The sequence below is a fragment of the Muntiacus reevesi genome, chromosome 3 (assembly GCF_963930625.1).
Source record: "Muntiacus reevesi chromosome 3, mMunRee1.1, whole genome shotgun sequence".
Lineage (NCBI taxonomy): Eukaryota > Metazoa > Chordata > Mammalia > Artiodactyla > Cervidae > Muntiacus > Muntiacus reevesi.
The window spans coordinates 138,798,624-138,818,292 of NC_089251.1; the positions used below are offsets into that span (position 1 = coordinate 138,798,624).

Genomic DNA, 19,669 nt, shown 5'->3' on the forward strand with positions numbered 1-19,669 from the left:
ACAGGTGTTTGCTAAGCTTTAAAAATGGAACCAATCGACCAGTAATAGGTGATGGATCCAAACCAAACAAAATATTGTGTGTGTGTGTACGTGATGGTGGGGGGAGGAGGAAGAGGCCATAATTTTAAACATTTATTGGCTAACCAAACCTCTTATTATTTCAAGAACTAACTGAGACCTAGTTCTTAGCTATTTCAATAGTACAGAAATTATTCATTAGCCTATATAAACCTTATTGTCATATAAAAGGCAAAATCATGGATGAATGTTTTATAAAAATGTGTATGACTCCTAAGCTCCAAACTTTTAAAGTTCTTTTATTCCTTCACTTCCATAGTTTGTACAAAACTCAATCAATATATTTATAGTTTCCCTTCCTCATTGATAGTTGTTTTCTTTATTACAGATCTATGATGTCTGATTGACACCAAATACTAGGATTAGACCAAGTTCAAATGAACATATACCTACATGAGTTATGTGTAGCCCTTTGGACTTTTTCTCAAATTACTTAAATTGGTATAATAATACAAATAAAAATTAATTTATCTGTGAAAATCCTTGGATCTGAAAGCTCTCATAGATTTTTGTTCTATTGTGAATACAAAAAATTTTGACCAAGCTCATGCATAATCTTCCTATTTTGTTCCCATGTGGCACTGCCTTGCTTTCAAAGACCGCTATTTTGATTCATAAAACCACATGAAATGCAACTCATGCCAGCACCATAGTTCAATTTACAGTCCTGCTATGGTACTAATGCAGTGACTCCCTCAAATCTGTGCACTGTTATCTTGTAATTTGGATTCAGTCCCAGCAGAATTGAAGTACTGTTCCTCAATTAATTCAACTACCCAGAGTCCTAGACAATCTGTGGGTTGTGTCCACTTAGTTCCTTGTAAATCACTTCCCTCCTAGCCTTTCAATTCATTTGTGACTTGTGCATAGTAGAAAATCTCCCTGAACCCCTTTCTCACTGTGATTGCATTGGGCATTGTCTGAAAAGAATGACTCTCATTATTCCCCTTTGATAATTTACATTTTAATTCTAGTTCCCAAACAGCTGGCCGCTGCTTTGAAAAATGGTACAACAAATCCTTTGGGCATTCTGCCCTCTTCTTCCCTTCCTTTCCAAAGCATCATGTCCTCCAAAGGACTTACATTTGAAGTGGAACACATTCTCAGAGAATTTAAATGGATATATGAAGATCATCTAACACTAACAAGAAATTTAAAGGATTTAGGAGAAATGTTTTCTCCGCAATAAATCTGATGGATTATTTTAAAACTTAATATATAAGAAATAAAACACAGTATTATATATATTAGTGAATAAAATGCTTTTTGCCTTTCTATTGTAAAATAATTTTTTTCAAAAGCCATTGCTCTTTCCTTTTAAAATCCACACTGGCTATGAGAAGGGCAAACATCTGCCAAGTATATAGAGTTATATCTATCTTTTCCTAAACCACTGTCTTAGTTTCATCTTTCCAACAGCTCTGATTATTTGCATCATACTCATTGTTGTTGTTTAGTTGTTAAGTCGTGTCTGACTCTTTGCAACACCATGGACTGTAGTCCAACAGGCTCCTCTGTCCATGGGATTTCCCAAGCAAGAATACTGGAGTGGGCTGTCATTTCCTTCTCCAGAGGATCTTCCCAACCCAGGGATTGAACTTATATTCCCTGTGTCTCCTGAATTACAGGCGGATACTTTTTACCCGCTGAGCCATTGGGGAAGCCCTCAAAGGACTATAAGCACTAATAAATGTGGACCTTAGCAATCACAAGTAGCTGTGAAACTAAGTAATTAAGTGCATGTAGTCTCTTAAATGACAAACAAAACAGAGCATCAGTGTGGGCTCTCAGAAATAACAATGCAAAGTAAAGCCTGCTGCTGCAAAGTCACCTCAGTCGTGTCCGGCTCTGTGGGACCCCACAGAGAGCAGCCCACCAGGCTCCCCCGTCCCTGAGATTCTCCAGGCAAGAACACTGGAGTGGGTTGCCATTTCCTTCCCCAATGCATGAAAGTGAAAAATGAAAGTGAAGTCGCTCAGTCGTGCCCGACTCTTAGTGACCCCATGGACTGCAGCCTACCAGGCTCCTCCATCCATGGGATTTTCCAGGCAAGAGTACTGGAGTGGGGTGCCATTGCCTTCTCCGAAGTAAAGCCTGGAGTTACACAAAGTACTCAACATATACTTCCCTTCTCTGTCTCTCTTCTATCCTTTCTGACCTCAGAAATGGAGAAGAAACTTTTAAGGACCTTCAGTGGTGAGTCATCATTATGTCTGTGTACACTTTCAAACGTTTAACTTTTCAATTTTATTAACTTCAGTGGTGACAAAATAAAAGTCAGTAAAGTAATACTTAAGTGTAAAACAAAATGAAATTTTTATTAGAGTTGTACAGATTTTTCCAATTTGGGGTCCATTTTTATTCTATTATTAGGTTATATTACAACTAACTGTATAACAGTTTTTCCAAATGTGAAGTACTGCTTGTATCTTAACTACATCCTGTGCTGTGGATACACGTACACCTAGATTTTGTGATGGTATACAATAGTAAATTTGACCACCAAGAACTGTGCCATTGAAAAATTAGTTTTCACTCCTTCTGGAGGGACTTTGACCTGAGTTCAGAAATGGCCTAAAAACCACTCTAAGTCAACAGCAGTTTTTTGAGCAGCATTTTCCACACATGCCTTGGCCTAAACCAGGGTTCCTCAGCTCACAGGTAGGAGCAGATTCTCCACATACATAACCTTCTATGCAGGTCTCAGAATCTCTGAGCAGCACCATAATTTGGGAAAGGCAACTATCGCTGTTCAATATCTTTTCCTCATGCTCTTTCCAGAAAAAGCTTTCTGAATCAATTTATTAGAGTTATCACACAATAAACTATACTTTATCACAAGATATAAAGTCATGGTTATTCTGTTTGTTACAAAATCTACAGTGGTTGCTCTCAGAAGCTTCCCTGATGACTCAGCGGATGAATAATCCTGCATCGCAGGAGACACAGCAGACTCGTGTTCAATCCTTCGGTCAGGAAGATCCCCTAGAGGAGGAAAATGGTCACCCACTCCAGAATTCTTGCTCATGTTTTTAATGTGCTTTATGATCTGAAAAGCAATTTTCACCTTGAAATGGTCATTTAAAATAATAAAATGGATATTCTTAAGGTTAAATATGCGTGCTCCATTTATATCCTTCTTTACAGACTTTCTCCATTTACATCTGATATATACAATAAAATGTGATTTTTTAGCATGAGAAATTCAAATTGTATTTGCTTTAGGAAAATATGAGCCCACCTTTTTATTATGACTAAGTTAATACTCTTTAACCTGACCCTCTTGCTAATGTTTGAAATACTTTGTATATTTCACTAACAATGAAATTAGTACAGAATCACGCCTTAGTCTCTCCCTCTAAATAGGCTGGTGTATCTATGCCACACCATATGTAGAAATTCTCAACCTGCTACTAAGTCCTCTCAAATTCACCTTGCTAATCTTAAAAGATTGCATTCCTCACTCTGCTCCCCAAGTCAAAACCCTTCACTGATTCCAAAGGCCTTATGATAATACCAAAATCCCAGTAAAGCCTAGTATTTAAGTCCCTCTCCATATCCAAGACCACTTACTCATTCTATTCTTTCCCTAAAGAAATCTCCCATTGCAGACAATATGGTTTACCATGCTCTTTGTCACCTCAGTGTCTTTGCTTCTGCTATTATCCTACCTGGGTGTTTTCTAAACCCAGCCATATATGCAGCCCCACCCTACATCCTTCACTTCCCACATAAAATCTTTAGCTTCTGCACATGGTGATATATTTCCCGCCTCTAAATTTACATAGCACTTACGAGACATGCTCTTGTTTATCATTTATCTTATTGTGCATTATATTCTTTTTGATATTAGTTTTATGTCATGTCTCTAGTGAGTGGAAACTAGAGAACAACATGTTGTATATTTTACACTCCAAACTAGCAGAGAACAACATGTTGTATACTGTACACTCCACAGCATAAGCATGGTCGTACACAGAGAAGAAAATTAATCACTTTCTTGTTCTTATTAAAGCCTTTCACTAGTTTTTTGAAGTAACAGTTTATATTTGATATTTAGTGACATCTCAATAACAAAAGACCTATGCTTAAATAAGATTCCAAGAACACTATTTAAAGCTTAATATATATTTGAGTTATCTGTTGGTTTGTTATTCCCATATTTTATAATTAACTTGAGTAACTGCTAGTCTGGGAGACAGAAATATCACTCTAGCTAACTGCTCCATGTTAAAGCAATTTATATTACATAATTAATTAACCCTAGAAATAAAACAAGATGGAAGTCAAGAAAAGCTTGAAGAACAACAGTAATTCAATTTTTCATTGCAAAATAAAAATAGTTTCTCCTAAATTACGTGATTTTTTAAAATGCCCTATAAATAATATTACATGAAAGAACAAAAAATTTAATAGCTTTGTTTTCTATTGAGAAAATGTCTAGGAAAAAAGTAAACAGCCCTGAAATATGCCAAAAGTATAATCAATCAAAAGTCTGGTACACTGTGTTTAATGTTAAGTCCAGTAGAGCATTACACTTGGTCTACAAATATTTGAAAAGCACATTTAAGTATTTGAGCATAAGCAATATATACATGAAGAGACACACTAATCATTAATCTCAAAGGTGATTTAAGATCATCACGAAATTGAATTAGTTCACTTACTGAATTTCAGGGCATTTGGGCCATTACCCGTAAGAAGCAAAATATGTGTAATTTGGTTATTTAATTCATTTATAAATTCTGATACCATATTGGTTGTTGCTTGGTACCTGATCTTGTTTATAACTAAAGCTGCTATGGGGAAATAGTCAAAGAACACACTCATATTGAAACTGCACTGATTTTTGTGACTACTTTTCTCAAACATGGATTTGTAATTTTCTGCTTAGATTTTAAAAAAAACAAAAAACTTAATTTCAGATCTAAAACGGCTGCAAGGGTTAAAATTACTTATATAGGTAATACTCCAGTATCTCAAGAAAATGACACAGTTTAGGTTGCCTATGTTTAGACCATTTTATTAGACTATATCAACAGAAGTCTAATCTTGTCTCTACCATTGATTTCTAATTTTCTAAATTATTTCTCTCTTGTTATTTAAGACATCAGTGAATGTTACAGATATATCTGCAGGGATTTAGAAGACATAATTAATCTCTGAAAACTCTTATGAGATTATCAAAAAGAATTGCTTCTACTACCTTAAAAATTAGAATGCACTGCCAGTCAAATAAAAGTCAAACCCTTTATCATGGTCAAGAGAACCCATGAGGCTTGAAACCTGCCTTCTGCTCTCTTTCCTGTCCCATCACCCTCTACCATGATCATGAGACTCCAGTGCCATTGGCTTTGTATTTGTTTCTCAAATATGCCAGGTTTCTTCCTGCTCTTAATGCTGTTGCTTTTTCTGTTCCCTCTGCCTAAACTTTTCCCCCAAATATTCATTTGCTTGGCTACTTTTCATTATTCACGTCTCCAGGAGCAGCTTATCCCATCCGAGACAAGCTCTATCGTATGTTTTTGTTTTCTACCTCTTACAGTAATTTTTTATGTCTGAAATATTTAATCATTTATTTGTTTACAAGTTAATTTCTGTCTCCCACTATTAGAATATAGGCTCCATGAAGGCAGGGATCTGTGTAGTTTGTCCCAAAATCCTACATATTCAGAAAACTTCCTGCTGTACGTTCAGGATCCAACAACCATTTGTTAAATAAATGATTTATGAACCATGATATTTGAAATACATGGGGCACACTAGACTGATATTTAAATGAAAGAAAAAGAGAATATCTATTTGTCCTGTAGTGTTTAAAAATGTTAAAATTTGGTGACTATGAAATTTTTTTTATAAATTTTCTATTTAAAAATAAAAAAAAACTTCAAGATAAACACTAAGTTTCTTTTCATAAAAAAGAATATCTGTACAAGAATTTTTTACATTTCAGAGAGTTTGGCAGTTTAAAAAAATAATAAGTTATAATTTTTCAAGTACAGTGATTAATAATATCCCTGTTACACATACTAATTTTGCAGGAGCAAGTTTACAAATATATGTTGCCTATAAAATAGCATATATAGATTATTCATAATGCAAAAGTTAAAAATGAATTATTCCCAAGAACATCATTTACTATAGATATTATTTTAACTCTTTATGGATCATTTAGATTTTCAGACTGGTCAAATTCAGTAAATCATATCTAAGAAGAAGAGGACAGAATATCTTATTTCAAAAGATTTGCTTTCATACGTATGCATTACTTATGTGCAAATAAGATGGTTTTTTACTAGATTTATGGCTCAAAATAAAGATATTCAGAAGAAGCTAATGTGCACAGCCCATTCTATCTCAAATAGTCATGGAAAATATTTTAAGGAATTTTGTTCCTTCCATTCAATGATAAAACAGTAACTCCAATTTTGATTAATGATTAAATATGTCCATTTAGAGAATTAGGACATACTATATGACATTCTCTAACAGAAGGAGGACATTAGAATTCCTTCACTCCCTAAAGAGTGGTATAGTTTCAGTTTTCACTGACTAGGAATATATTTTTCTTTAAATATTTAAGCATGGTTTCTGCTCGGTTTCTTTCCTCCAATTTGCCCATCATGCTTTTCAAATATTTGTCAACTTAAGACTCTAAGGTGCCTAACCAGTGTGGGTACAGGTGAAGCTCTACTGAACACAGTAACGATGGAAACACCTAATTCTTATTTAATTTGCTGTCTCCTTGGATGAGGCAAAGAAACAAGACGCATGGAGCACTAGAGGCAGAGAAACAGGAAAACATACAAGAGTAGGAAAGTTAAGAGGGAAGCAGACACAGACATAGAGGCCACAGCCTTTCTAGCTCACTTCCTTTTAGCTAAAAATGTTAAAGCTGGGGAGACACAAAAGGAAAGCTATTTCTGAGAAAATTTCATTGTGCAGAAAGAAGTTTCCACCTGGCTATTTTTGTTGGATTTCCCTTGTACACAGACCCAAGTTTAAACACAAACTCAATCAATCTGGAGGCATCATTATGGATAGTTCAAGTTCAGAGAAAAGCTCCCTGGCTTTTCAAGTAGCTTCAGTCTGGGCACACATCCCCAGAGAGTTTAAATGTCTGTCCTAAGAGATCCAAACCACAGGAATGAACCTGGAGCAGCAGCCGGGTCAGTATTTCCTGAATCAGGTTTAGACGCACCACGTTCAGTAGTGGAGCTGGCAAGGAGCTCGTTGGAATGGCCTTAAAATGCTGAGTCTCTCCCTCTTTTACATTCATGTGAAAGTCACAGTTGAGTCACAAAGTGGGGGAGGTATGACAGGCAGATCACCCCACCCTTAGGTCAGAGAACAGGAATATAACCTGAATTGGAAGAAGAGTCAGAGTGAGACGGTTCTTCATGGGCACCTCCTTACCAAGAGCTGAGTCTGACCTGAATAACAATTCTAGGCCTGATTCCACCACTCAGAATCTCAGGAAAGTCATTTAACCACTCCCTGTCCCAGTTTCCTTTCACGCACATCAGAGGTTCACACCGTTTGCTCCTAACTTATACATACTTCAGAAGTCTTAAGAACTGATGCCCCTTCTGCTACAGGGCAGAGGCACAGAAAAATATACTTAATGTTTTCATTTGTACAAGCACACAATCCTTCTAAGCCACTAATCAATAGAGTTACAAAATGTCACTCTGTTATATAGACCATAAACATATTAAGCAAAAGGAAAGGATGTCATTAAAAATACATTTGCTCAATATCAGTTTTTTAATGGAAATCAATATCAGTTTTTTAATAGAAAAATTAGGATTCTTCTCCCAAAACCTAATGGAGGTCTTTCAGAAAGGGCTGAAATGGGGACAGAGAGACTGTCCTAGATTGTATAAAGTTTAATAAATTACAATTTTGATATGGACCACCTTCATTTAATATGTTTCTATTCAAAATAAAGTAAAACCACACCCCATAATCATGGAACTAATGACTGAGTCTAATAAGCATTTTTCAAAAATCCACAAAATGTCAATTTCACCAAAGACCAATTAATAGTCTATAATAGTTTACATCATACAATTGTGAACGAGGCAAGCTTTAGTTTGAGATGCAATGGCCAAACCCATTTAAATAAACCCTAGATCATACCCACTTCGTGGTTTCATAAGAGATGTAGCTTCCAGTAGGATGCTTGGTGCTTTCTCGGAAGCAAAATTTCTGAAGTTCCACCAATACTGGTTTCTCCTCTTTAAAAAGAAGAAAAATATGCAGTTTCCATGCAATAGCAATGTCATCTGCACTTCCTAAAAGATAAATTTAAATGACCAGTATTTCAATTTAGGACACTTGATCAACATGGAGATGCTTTGATATTGAGCACCAGATTTAGCTTTATCATTTTAATTCAATAATGGACAATAGAATTTGGATCATATCTCTCAAAACAGAAAAATATAGTAATTATTTGAAATTCATTTAATTGGATTTTATGATTGAAAACATACACCATTGTTTTTCCTATAAAAGTGTATTTAAAATCAAATATTCTCATGTGAACATCAAAGTATAATTTTCAATTTTTTATCAACTGTATAACAATTTATCTCAACTATGAAAAAATGGGATATATAAATACTAATATAAGGCTAACAGCAGTACATGAACCGAGAACTACCAAATGTACAAGCTGGATTTAGAAAAGGCAAAGGAACCAGAGATCAAATTGCCAACATCCTTTGGACCATAGAAAAAGCAAGAGAATCCCAGAAAAACATTTACTAATGCTTCACTGATTACTTGAAAGCCTTTGACTGTGTGGACACAACAAACTGTGGAAAATTCTTAAAGAGATGGGAATACCAGACCACCTTACCTGTCTCCTGAGAAATCTGTATGCAGGTCAAGAAGCAACAGTTAAAACTGGACAATGAACTGGTTCAAAATTGGGAAAGGAGTACATCAAGGCTATATATTGTCTGCTTATTTAACTTCTATGCAGAGTCAGTCAGTCAATTCAGTCGCTCAGTTGTGTCCGACTCTTTGCGACCCCATGAACTGCAGCACGCCAGGCCTCCCTGTCAATAACCAACTCCCAGAGTCCACCCAAACTCATGTTTATTGAGTCGGTCATGCCATCTAACCATCTCATCTTCTGTCGTCCCCTTCTCCTCCTGCCCTCAATCTTTCCCAACATCAGGGTCTTTTCAAATGAGACAGCTCTTCTCATCAGGTGGCCAAAGTACTGGAGTTTCAGCTTTAACATCAGTCCTTCCAATGAACACCCAGGACTGATCTCCTTCAGGATGGACTAGTTGGATCTCCTTGCAGTCCAAGGGACTCTCAAGAGTCTTCTCCAACACCACAGTTCAAAAGCATTAATTCTTCGGCGCTTAGCTTTTTTTATAGTTCAGCTCTTTTCACATCCATACATTACTACTGGAAAAACCACAGCCTTGACTAGACAGACCTTTGTTGGCAAAGTAATGTCTCTGCTTTTTAATATGCTATCTAGGCTGGTCATAGCTTTTCTTCCAAGGAGCAAGCGTCTTTTAATTTCATGGCTGCAGTCACCATCTGCAGTGATTTTGGAGCTCCCAAAAATAAAGTCAGCCACTGTTTCCACTGTTTCCTCATCTATTTGCCATGAAGTGATGAGACCAGATGCCATGATCTTAGTTTTCTGAATGTTAGGTTTTAAGACAACTTTTTCACTCTCCTCTTTCACTTTCATCAAGAGGCTCTTTAGTTCTTCTTCACTTTCTGCCATAAGGGTAGTGTCATCTGCATATCTGAGGTTATTGATATTTCTCCCGGCAATCTTGATTCCAGCTTGTGCTTCATCCAGCCCAGCATTTCACATGATGTACTCTGCATATAAGTTAAATAAGCAGGGTAACAACATACAGAGTATTTCATGTGAAATGCCAGGCTAGATGAATCACAAGCCCAGAATCAAGATTTCCCAGAGAAATATCAAATATGCAGATGATACCACTCCAATGGCAGAAAACAAAGAGCAACTAAAGAGTTTCTTAGTGAGGGTGAAAGAGGACAGTGAAAAAGCTGGTTTAAACTCAACATTAGGCATCCGATCCCATCACCTCATGGCAAACAGATGGGGAAAAAGTGGAAGCAGTGACAGAGTTTATTTTCTGGGGCTCCAAAAATCACTGCAGATGGTGACTGTAGCCATTAAATTAAAAGACACTTGCTCCTTGGAAGGAAAGCTATAACAAACCTAGACAGTATATTAAAAACCAGAGATATCACTTTGATGACAGAGGTCCATATAGTCAAAGCTATGGCTTTTCCAGTAGTCATGTACGAACGTGAAAGTTGGACCATAAAGATGGCTGATGCTTTCAAACTGTGGTGCTGGAGAAGACTCTTGAGAGTCCCTTGGTCTGCAAGGAGATCAAGTCAGTCAATCCTAAAGGAAAACAGTCCTGAATAGTCATTGGAAGGACTGATGCTGAAGCTGTAGCTCCAATACTGTGGCTACCTAATGAGAAGAGTCCACTCATTGGAAAAGACCCTGATGCTAAGAAAGATTGAGGGTAGAAGGAGAAGGGGGCGACAGAGGATGGGATGGTTGGACGGCATCACCAACTTAATAGACATGAGTTTGAGCAAACTCCAGGAGATAGTGAAGGATTAGGGATGCCTGGCCTGCTGCAGTCCATGGGGTTGCAAAGAGCTGGACATGACTTAGTAACTGAACAACAACAACAATCCTGTGATTATTACATACACAAACACAAATATCACCATGATAGCCCTTTGGAAAACACAAAGTGAACACATTTTGTGGACTAATAGATTGTTACAGGTGTTATGACTCCATATAGCAAAGATTTGCATGCAACAGATTGCAGATCTTCATTCAAATAACATAATAAGTACGTGTAGTAAAGTACAGAATCAGATCTTTTCCTAGCTATACTAGATGACACTAACAGAAAAAGAATGCACTACTGATCCTAAAAACTTTTTTTTTGCTCTTTGTTTTCAAAGTGGGCCAAAGGAATGCGGTCTCATAAACACCAGAAAAACAGGCAGCTTATTGTTTAAAATACTGTTTTGTTCAAAAACATAGTTTAAAGAAAAGACTAAATTACAACTTTGAGAGGCACAATACCCAAATAAAATAATACAATTTCAAAGCTGAGAATTATTTAATTGTGATGCGTCCTAGTCAATAAAACTAGGAAACATTTTCTCATACCATTTTATAATTTCACTATTGTCCATTAGCAAGATAATACAGTGTTGTTTCAACTGTTACAAGAATACAACATGGGCAACAATAAACCCATTAATACTTTAATGCAATATAAAAGGTTCATACCAGCATGAATAGTCTATCTCAAACTAAATGAGCAAGTCTGTATATTTACTTACAAGTTTGCTTTAAATATAGGAGATCTAGCCAGTTAAGCAATGAAATATACTAATGGACATTCAAGCACTGTATTTTATGATTACTGAGAGATGGATTCAAGATGGCTAATGACAACACTGTACACAGCAATGTAACTAGGGATATTTTATTTTAAATTAAAATAATTCAGTTCAACTTAAGAGAACATCAGTGTAGCTAGCTAGCATAAAATGAAGACAGTGGACTGCCTGACAGATAATGACTTTACTACGGGTGCATGCTCTATCGCTAAGTCGTGTCTGACTCTTTGCGACCCATGGACTATAGCCCACCAGGCTCCTCTGTCCATGGGATGTCTCAGCCAAGAATACTGGAGTGGGTTGCCATTTCCTCCTCCAGGGGTTCTTCTCGACTCAGGGATCAAATCCACATCTCATGTACTGGCAGGCAGATTCTGAGACACCAGGAAAGCCCGGATGACTTTACTAGTCAGTTTCCATTTTACTTGAAGTCACGTGAATAAAATAACAAAATACAGTTAGCTAATCAAAATTTTCATTTGAAAGCAGTAAGTTGTACAGCTACACCACTCTTACCTTTTTCAACTCATCTGAAGAAGGCTGGTAAGAACACAGCTGGGATAAGCAACTGTCTATAAGATAAGGGAATCTGGGTCAGCTTGGGTACAAACAATAGGAAGACGCAAGGCAGTAACTTTTCTTCCTGATTCAGAAAGGCTTTCCAAAGAAAGGAAGCAGGATCAAAGACTGGTATACAAGGAAAAGTCTGTTCAAGGCCAGAGTATATAAAAGTCAAGATCAAAGGAAGGACCAAGACAGTGATGAAGCCCTGAGAAGAAGCTGGCATAAAACTGTATGTTAAATGAGAAGTATAGATATAATGGAAAATAAATTACAATAAAAATGGCAGGTTCTATTTTCTAAAAATTGGTGTTTTGTTTTGTTTTGTTTTTTGGCCAATACAAATTGAAAGCAAAGAGCAAAGGAAGGAAAGAAGAAAGGAAGGAAGGAAAAATGGGTAAAGAGGAATAGAAGAAAAACAAGAAAGCAAGAAAGAAGTCCAGCTGTGTGATCTTAGAAGCTAAATTATTTTCTCTAAAAGGCCTATTAACATAACAGGCTCCTCTGTCCATGGAATTCTCCAGGCAAGAATACTGGAGTGGGTTGCCATTTCCTTCTCCAGGGATCTTCCCGACCCAGGGATCGAACCTGTGTCTCCTGCACTGGCCAGGCGGATTCTTTAACACTGAGCCACCAGGAAAGCCCCAGTTTATATATATACAAATATCTATACAATTATATATGTTGTTGTTTAGTGGGTAAGTCATGTCTGACTCTTGCGACCCAGTGGATTGTAGACCCCCAGGATTCTCTATCCATGGGATTTCCCAGGCAACAATAATAAAGCAGGTTGCTATTTCCTTCTCCTTCTATATATAATTATATAGAGAGAATACATATATGAAAAAAGGAGGTTAGGTATACAGGGTCGACATTAGGACATTTACATAACTGATACACAAAAAATTGCCTTTGAGGTTTGGGACACCACTGTCCCCATGTGCAGCCCCTTGTGTCCCATATCTGAAATACAATAACTGGTCAATTAAATGTTATTTTTTAGTTATTCCCCATTACAAAAGAAACAAATCTCTCTAACTTTATTTGAAGATTTCTTAAAGCCAGGAACCCTGTAGTATTTTTAGTGTCTCTACACTTAGTCCCCAGGAAAATATTCTGCATCCAGTAGAAATATAATAGACACATAACAAAATACATAACTGAAAAAAAAAGAAAAAAATACATAACTGATGCTGAAGCTGAAACTCCAATACTTGGGCCACCTGACTCAAAGAACTGATTCACTGGAAAAGACCCTGTTGTTGGGAATGATTGAAGACATGAGGAGAAGGGGACAACAGAGGATGAGATGGTCAGATGGCATCACTGACTCAATGGACACGAGTTTGAGCAAGCTCCAGGAGTTGGTGATGGACAGGGAACCTGCTGTGCTGCAGTCCATGGGGTCTCAAAGAGTCGGACACGACTGAGCAACTGTCAAACAAATAAATAAATAAGTTGGAATAAATGTTCTCCTAAATGAAGAGTAAAGGCTAAGTTTGTAATAAGAGTAACAGTGTTGAAGACAAAATGCCTGGAGAAGACTAACATTCAAATAGGAGATTACAAAGAACAGAATGAAAGGAGAGGAAAAAAATCAGTGAAATGATCAAAATACTGCTCACACTTAAGAAGATCTAGACTGAGCAGATCAAATTAGGAAAGGCGTAGAAAGAACTAAAGTACAAAAGAACAGACATATTTGAGAGAATCAGACATGACTCAAAGAGCTTAATAGCATCTCTACCAGATATACCAGAGACATAAGAGTTTATAATTGTTTTAGAATATTATCTTTAGTAACATCCACTAATGCATTACTAATAACTTACCTAAATGACTGCTTTTAGGATTAAGGAATATGACATTGTTCTGGGGGTAGTGTTATTATCCACTGTAACTGTTATTTTAGATTCTTTATCTTACTCTGTCAAGAGGAAATTAAGCATTGAAAGGAATTCATTAACCAAGAGATCAACTTGAATACTAAAATCTCCAAGTTGGCTTCATATGCTCAATCTTATGGGGACATCAATGAATATTTTAAGGATGCACATACTGTAATGTGCATCTAAGCAAACATTATAACCATTGCATTTTAAAGTCCAAGAGCACAACCCCATTTTTCAAAAGCATAGCAATCCAGTCTGCTCTCTGGATGCTAGTAAAATGTTACCAAAAAAATGTGTATCATAAGAAAACATGCAAATATAAGCCCATAAACATTCTTCTTCCTTTTCCCTTCTGATGTGTTTAGAAACTCTGCAAATTGATTTTAAGCCAAAAGTGGTAAAGGAATGAAATTATTCTTTCAGGTTTAGGGGATGTTGTGCCAAGTTTCATTTCTGGCTGCATATTTATGACCAAGTTCAAGATCCTTGAGAAGAAGTACATAAAAGAGGAAATACCCCTTGAACCTTAGCAGAGCAGCAGAGCAGAGGCTGCTGTGGGAAGCGGAAGGCTTCTGCGAGACGAGGGTGTGCTGCTGGTGTTTGCTTTCCATGGAGAGGTGCCTGCTCTCTCAATGAGTCTGAAGTAGCTACTAGGATGAGGTAATGGCTGTGCCAGTTTCACTGGGTCAGGCTCTGTCAGCACATTCCTTCTCCTCCTCCCTGAGAAGGTGCTGTAAACACGTCATCCTAGGAGAGTTGCTACAGAGAACGAACAAATCCTAAATTCGAAATTCCTGAGAAAGCTGGCTCTGCTCATGACAGTCTAGACAGAATTAGAAGCTTAAAGCAGCATAGAGTCACAATAAACAGGTTATTTGATGGAGATGAGGGAAAAGAAGAGAAAATGGACATTCAGGCATTAAAAAAAATGTTTAAAGGAAGCTCAATCTTTAATTGCTTAGATCTACAGATGTATGTTAAGCAATTTTCTGCTTATGGGGAAAAAACCTTTAGGAAATTAAATAATACTGTAGCATATTATGAAATAATAAAAATTAAAATTAAATCAAGCACAAAGAGCATGAACCACTGATTCAAAAGGCACAATAGCTCTGCTCAATGCAGATTGTGGATTCCAGATATAAAGCTATGATAATCAGATAAAATTATCAGGAAATCAACCTTAAAATACACACACACAACAATACCTTTTAATTGAAAGAGAAAAATGCATTTCACCTTTTCTTGGGAAGGAATGTTTCTGTGCATGAAGAGGGGGTGACTGAAATGCCCATGATATTTTTACAGAGTCATAAAGATTTCTACCAAAATACGTAGCAAGTGACCAGCTAAATGGGTGTTTTGTGTCACATTCAAGGGAAAGGCTATAATCTTCCTCTTGGGCATTCTAAAGAGCTTTTATTTATTTAATCTATTTTCATTGCCAAAAAAATTATAATTGCCCACAGTGAAATGAGAGGGTTACAGAGCCACGCGTTATCCTGGGCTGGTACCTGCCGCTCAAGCATGGGACATTTTGCATAACACGGCTCACATAAAAGGCTTTGTTCTCCATTGCCTCACTGCGGCTGCAAACCTCAATTTCAGTTAGCAGTCATTTCCTCTCCCAGACCAATCATTTCAAAATAAATCATATTTTTGACATTTAATACCTTACCGATATTCATTAATCCCTTTGCCTCACATCCAAACTTATATACCACCCAACAACATATATTTACTTGTTCTGCAGTACAAATGTGATTCACACCATAATCCCCAAACCTTCAAGGATAAATATTTTAAGATTCGCCTTTTAAGTACTACTCTCTTTTGCAAAATTAGGTATATATTATACGTGCGAATGTGTTTATGTCTGTGTGTTTGTGGTGTGTACCACCATACGCCTGTGCATGCTTGTGTGTGCATTTAAACAAAAACCTTTCACACTGAGTCAGTAATAAAGGGGCTATGTCCTGGAATCATTATGCTAAAGGTTTCCAGCTGATGGCAACCAGCAACTGTTACAAATGGGCTTGTAGCTAATGAAAGCTTTTTAATTTTCTGACAAAATCCCAAAACCCTGATGCCAGGCAGTATAACATCCATTTCCAGTTTTCAAAGATGGTTTTTTCTGACCCCATCCATTTTACTAACCCTCCTCCCTACACACACCCAAACACACACATCCCCACTCCTGGCTCCTCTCAAACACTCTTTCTTTACATTTTCATCCTGAAACAAAAGACGAAGTTGGGGAACGAAGACTCCCGGCACTGCAGCCCCCAAAACGCCTTTTAAGAAGAAAAAGAAAAGAACTGTTGGACTGTAGATGCTGCCTCCCACTCCCATCTCTTAAAAAGAAAGACTATGTGGACATTCAAGCTCATCCAGACTCATTTTTTCGTATCCCGCCCTCCATCGAGACCAGACATTAATTTTTCATTTTCCTAAAACTATAAACATTTGTCAATCTTTCTCTTCCAGCTGTTTGTGGGACAATTACAGGGAAAATGATTTCGAATTGACAAGGCTTCTTTAACTTAGTCATCAGTCATTGTGCAGTTCTCTGCAATTCCATGGACCAAAAACAAACAAACAAACAAAAAACCTAAACAAAAAGCCTCTACTTCGAAATTCTCTTTTACCCCAGTATAATTCATTCTCTGTCTTTCCCCAGCTCAGGTAGTATTAGCTCTAACGACAAGTATCCCAACCTGATGTAAGTTCCCGGGCGCTTCAAAGTGGTACCTACCAAGGTCACACGCCCTTCTCCAAATCCAGAGCCCAGGTACAGCCCGGGTCCCCTGCTGCGTAGCAGTCACACCTGGAGAGGCCGGGCCTGAAGCTGCCGCCAGGTGGGAGACAGCTCGACCAACCTGTGCCTGCTCCCGAGACACGGGATGAGACAAATCCCTTCCCATCCCCGTTCCTTCCCTGGGCTCCTTCTCCTCCCTCCACGCGGTGGGCGAGGCAGGAGAAGGGAGAAGCACGTCTATACTGAATCAGAGGTGGGGAACGGCTCTCTTACCTGGGCGCGGAAACGATGCACCCGCAAGTCGCCGCTGCCACCTCTCAGGGACTTGAGGACCTAAGGTCCTCTGGAGAAGGAGCAGGGGGGTGGGTGGGGGTGGGACAGGGCAGGGAAAGAAGGAGGAGAAGGAGAAAGAAAAGAAAGAAGCGGAGGGGAAGAAAAGAAAGAGAGGAGGCGGAGGAGGATGCTGTCGCCGCGGCCGCCGAGAGCCCGCGCAGCCGGAGCTCCCGGCCCAGTCTGAGCGCCGCCCTGGCCGCCGGCTCCCCGCGGCCACCCCGCCCTCCGCAGGCCCCGCCCCCCTCAGGCCCCGCCCCTCGCCCCCACAAGCCCCGCCCGGTCGGCGGCCCGGGCGGGGGCGGGGCTGGCGCGGGCACCGCCACAGTGTCCCGGCGGGGAGCGCGGCCGGCCCTCCTTCCGCAGCTGTCGGCCCGCCGCCCGGCGGGGACCGCGAGGGTGGCAGCCTCGGAGCGCAGGCCAAACCCCAGCCACTTCGGGCTTGGGACTGTGAGGGCCCCCTTTAAAGAACCCCTGCCCTCTCCGCCACCAGAAGCAGAGTGAGACGAGCACCTTTGGGACAGAGGGACCCACTGGACCCTTTTCTGATATCCTTGGTGAACTCGGAGTGGCGGGGGCGAGGAGGGGGGGAGGTGGCATCAGCTTTAGTCTCTCAAAGAGGAGTCCCCCATAGAGGCCTCTCTTTCCCCTTCTCCATCACTGTGACGGTGGGAGTTCCGGTTACCCTTCAGTGAAGAGGGCTCCCTGGCCTTGCCGCCACATAACCTCAAGATAGTTGCATCCAGAATAGATAGGAAAATTGGGGGGAAGCATGAGGACAAAGAATAACTCCTGTCAGTACTAAAGGAACAAGGGTTGAGAGTTTAGAGAGTTACTAGACCCCTGTTCGATCACTAGTCAGATTTGTTCATTCGTTTATTCCTTCTACAAATGTGTATTAAATTTGCTGTGAGTCAGGCACTGTTCTAGGCACTGTGGAAACATCAGTGAATAAAACAGAACCCCCCTCCCTCAAAAAAAAAAAATACGTGCCTTGAACAACAGTACATTCTAAATAGCCAAATGCAAGTTCCAGGGTCAATTCCTTTAGTATAAATCTCATGTATGATTGTGTCAAATAAGGATTAAAAAATGTTAGCCCTACCCCTCTGGCTTGTTTAATATGAGGATATATTTAGATAATGAATAAGAGTCTGTGAAGAATGATACAAGAATAATGAATTAGCACAGAAAACGTTGACCTCGAAATGTCAATGACCATTTAAAAGAATTACCTCTTAAATACTTTTGAAAGAAATATGACCAACTGAGAAAACAGATAATTCTTTACCATGGAATCTTCATAATCATAGAACAGCTTTTCATTGTAAGTAAAAGAGGTAAGATGCAACTTAGAATTGTTTCTGGCTTCTACATGGAGTGCTAAGGTTACCAAGATAGTGAGGTGTGGTCTGTGCAGTTTCAACAGTAGTTATAATTTGGATTTGTCACTTAAATTATCCATAGAATCATAAAACCGTAGAAACTTTGGGTTTATTAGGCATTTGGCCCAAGTTCCTCAATTTTCAGATTGAAAAAGAGGCCTAATGATGAGACACTGTAAAGACTAGAAACTAAAACAGAGCAAAATCTGAAACGCTGGTCTCAAAACTCACACCCCATGTTCTGAGTATTGCTTCCCTCTGTCCAGCTTCATTCCATGTTCGTGTGCTCACAGTGAGGTTGAAAGTGTCAGGGCATACCTAGTAACATGGAGTTTGGAGGAGTTGGGACTCCTCCTCAGAAAGTGGCCTGATTGAGAATAAGGAGGTTTTAGGGGATTATTAAATGATATGGATGGAAAGAAGGAGTAAGAATCCTACTAGAGCGTTAGAAGTTGACATTCATGACCTGGCACAAAGCTGCAGATGTTCACTGAGGGTGTGTCATCAATCCTGTATTACTTCTATTATTATTTCTCAGGTCCTATTAGTTCTGTACAAGAAAAACATCCCAAGGTAGGTAGTGGTGCTCCTACCTTCCTTCACTTCTGATAGAACTCCCCTGCGTCCGCATCAACTCTGTGTTATCAAAGTAAAAAGATATTGTGCTCTGCTGTTGAACACAGTTCTCCCTAGTGTCATTGTCTATAAGCCAAAATATTGTTTTGATTACTCTAGTTTTACAGTTAGTCTTGAAGTCATGTATTGCCAAGTCTTACAATCTTCTTTTTCAGAATTCTTTTGAATCAGTAGTACTTTGCATTTTTCCATAAGTTTTGGTGCCTTATCCATTGCTATAAAAATAATGCTGTTTTTTAATTAGAATTGTGTTCAATTTATAGGTCAGTTTTTGGCATTATTGCCATCTTATTAATACTGAATGTTCTAATCCATGAACATGGTATAGGTCTCAATTGTCTTCTTGGGTTTCTTAAAAAATTATTATTAATAGGTTTTTATTTCTCAAAACAGTTTTACATTTCAAAAAACTGAACAGGAACTACAAAGTTCCCAATACAGGAATTCCCCTGCTTTCTAAAACTTTGCTGCATGCCACTTCTCTTTTATTGATCTACGTTAGTATATGTTTTCACTAACTGAAAGAAATCCAAGGAGGATTTTTGCTTTTACAAAAAAAAAAAAAAAAAGACAAA

General features: G+C 38.5%; 1 protein-coding gene across 7 annotated transcripts in view; it reads right to left on the reverse strand.

The window, feature by feature from the left end:
• The window catches only part of MAP2 (microtubule associated protein 2), a 285,457-nt gene extending 268,296 nt beyond the window's left edge, over positions 1–17,161 (reverse strand). For 2 of the 7 annotated variants that reach the window (XM_065930678.1, XM_065930677.1), the window contains exon 1: positions 17,017–17,148. The gene's annotated coding sequence lies outside the window, so the exon portion shown is untranslated. Of the gene's footprint in view, positions 1–17,016 lie in introns of all 7 variants that reach the window. The other 5 variants (XM_065930676.1, XM_065930674.1, XM_065930675.1 and 2 more) reach the window with 3 other exon arrangements.
• Positions 17,162–19,669: the final 2,508 nt, after the last annotated feature.